The 2,865-nt window shown below is 46.1% G+C and overlaps 1 pseudogene; it reads right to left on the bottom strand.

Annotated features, from left to right (window-relative positions):
* Nucleotides 1-1,569: 1,569 nt before the first annotated feature.
* Nucleotides 1,570-2,575, bottom strand: LOC139387783 (diacylglycerol O-acyltransferase 2 pseudogene; annotated as a pseudogene).
* Between the last annotated feature and the right edge of the window lie 290 nt (nucleotides 2,576-2,865).

Here is a 2,865-nt window from a genome sequence, read left to right as displayed (position 1 = left end):
CTCTGTAGGAAGCCTATGCATGACAAATATTTAATCCATAACTAAATACAGATTGCTCTTTAAAAAAAATGGACCAATAGGAGTCTCCAGTTGGAAAAACAATGATCACTGGCACAAATTCAGTGGTCTCCCTAGATGTATGATGGTGTTGGAGTGTGTGGAGGGGAAACCATTTCCTATTCCAGCTGAATCTGTTATGATGTCAACTGGTTTTAACCGTGCTGCAATTCGCAAAGAGCCGTTGCAGCCTCTCTTCCCACCTCACCAATGTCATTGAAATTGAGGACCGCATTTTAGAAGACCCAAGCAAACCTTTCATTCTCAACATTTCTTTATTTTCGTCCTTGTCTTGTCTCTTCAATATGTGCTGATATTGAAGAGGAGAGGGGAAGGTACAATGGACAAAAACCTCAGGTTCCTGGGCCTGCTGAGTGGCGCAGTGGTCTAAGGCAGTGCTAGCTGTGCCACTACAGATCCTGGTTTGAGTCCAGGCTCTGTCGCAGCCGGCCACCACCGGTAGACCCATGGGGCGGCGTACAATTGACCCAGCGTCATCCGGGTTAGGGGAGGGTTTGTCTGGTAGGGATGTTCTTGTCCCATCACGCACTAGTGACTCCTGTGGTGAGCTTGGCACAATGCACGCTGACATGGTCACCAGGTGTACGGTGTTTCCTCTGACACATTGGTGCAGCTGGCTTCCAGGTTAAGTGGGCGTTGTGTTAAGAAGTAGTGCAGCTTGGCTGGGTTGTGTTTCAGAGGACTCGCGGCTCTTGACCTTTGCCTCTCCCGAATCCATACTGGAGTTGCAGTGATGGGACAAGACTGTAACTACCAATTGGATACCATGAAAAAGGGCAATAAAAAAAAACCTCATGGTCTGTTTGTAACTTGTGATATAAAAAAAATATATATTGTTCATTTCTCACAGCTTTTGTTTGTTGTGTGTATTGGGAAGATACTCTCCAACAACGTTGCCTATGGGCACAAACCCACCGTCGCTGGACCAGACAGGACTGGCAAAAAGTGCTCTTCACTGACGAGTCGCGGTTTTGTCTCACCAGGGGTGATGGTCTAATTCGTGTTTATCGTCGAAGGAATGATCGTTACACCGAGGCCTGTACTCTGGAGCGGGATCGATTTGGAGGTGGAGGGTCCACTATGGTCTGGGGTGGTGGATTACAAAGTCTGATTGTATTCAACATGTACGCACAGTATTTCGTTATAAATCCTAAGTCACACAATCAGTCTCTGTTTGTTATGAAATGCAGTGTATCTGAGAGGTATTTAGATTCATGGTTAAATTATTGCTGCAAATAAAGCACATGCAACTGTTCCCTTGTAGTCATTCTTACTGTAAATGCAGTGAAAAGCTATTAGCCAATAGCCATGCTGCTTGGTGGATCCAGGGATTAATGATTGGGACATCACTGGATCAGATCCTGAGCTGGAATGCGTTCGTTAAAGTAGCCTCAATGTGGAGAAGGACACCATGACAAATCACGTCATTCACATTGGCCTTGTGGGAGCAGTCTAAATGATTGGTCTATATGATCAAACAGCTCATGCCTGTCAGAGTCCACAGCTGGTCTTGTGTTCATTGAAGAGCTTGGCCAGGGCCTCCATGTAGAGGCCATGATAGTGGTCCACTTCCTCCTGAGTGGGGAAAGGCCGCTTTGGCACTGGGATAAGACTACCCATGACAATGGTGATAGGCAGTGGTAAGGCATCTAAAACCAGCATTCAGCCACAAACGGACAGCTGGCAATGCCCATGATCTTCTTAAAGAGTTGCTGTAACCTCCAATCCACACTGCCCTCTGAGAAGTTCACCTGGTAGAAGAGATGGTTCTCCCCATACGAGTAGACGGGAACCAGGCCAGTCCCAAACTCCAGGGCCACCTTGATGAAGCCTTTCCTCTGCTTCATAACCACAGTATTGACCCCAGGCATAGGCTCTGCAGCACCCCTTATAATAATCACCAACTCATTGCCTTTCCCACTTTTAGACAAAAAGTGCTTGAGACTGGGCTTGCTGACTGGACAACCACCTGTGACCAAAACATACACCCTGTAGAGGGGGATTTTGAAGAGCACACCCAGTACGCATAGGCAGGAACACACCCTAAGGAAGACGGCCAGAAAACCACAGGCCTCAGTGGTGAAAGAGGCAAAGGCTCCAAGACTCAAGACCCTTCACATCAAGAAGATGTGGATGATACCCTAAGATGTAGTTCTTGTTTGGGTCCAACTCCACTGTCCTCACCAACTTAATTGTGAAGTAGTCCCTAACATACTTCCACACTTTCCAGTTTCTGCCCCCTCTTTTAGGTGTGCGCAGGTCTTTTAACTGCCATATGAAGTAGATAGAAGGCAGCAGCCACAGGGGTAACCATAAGGTACACCATCAACCCGATACAAGCCACACCTAAAAAGGAGACCGTTAGCAGAACGCTGATATTCTCCAGGAAATCTTTTCCTGTTTTATCCCTGCAACCTTTTCTGGAGTTTTCCCAAAGTTGTTCACAGTGCAACTCTAGGAGAAGCACAGCTGTCCGGATAGCAATAGTACCCTGCATGAACACACTTTGATCACAGATCAAGTGAGGCTGCAGATAACTATCACTTCCACTACCCAACACGTTGGAAAAACAGTCATGTACAATCATTTACAGTGCAAGTTATAGTAACAATACTGGTATCATAACCGAAGATAATCTGTTTAAGAGGACACCTCTGGGAGTGGAAGATCTGTGTATCTCATTATGTGCCCAGTATGATAGAGCAAGAACACTTTCTAATCAGATAATGATAACATGAGAACAACAGTAGCTGTAGATATAATGAAAAGTTGAAGGGTGGTTGGTAA

The sequence above is a fragment of the Oncorhynchus clarkii genome, chromosome 29 (genome assembly GCF_045791955.1).
Source record: "Oncorhynchus clarkii lewisi isolate Uvic-CL-2024 chromosome 29, UVic_Ocla_1.0, whole genome shotgun sequence".
In the NCBI taxonomy this organism is placed as follows: Eukaryota; Metazoa; Chordata; class Actinopteri; order Salmoniformes; family Salmonidae; genus Oncorhynchus; species Oncorhynchus clarkii.
This window is presented reverse-complemented; position numbering and strand designations above follow the sequence as displayed.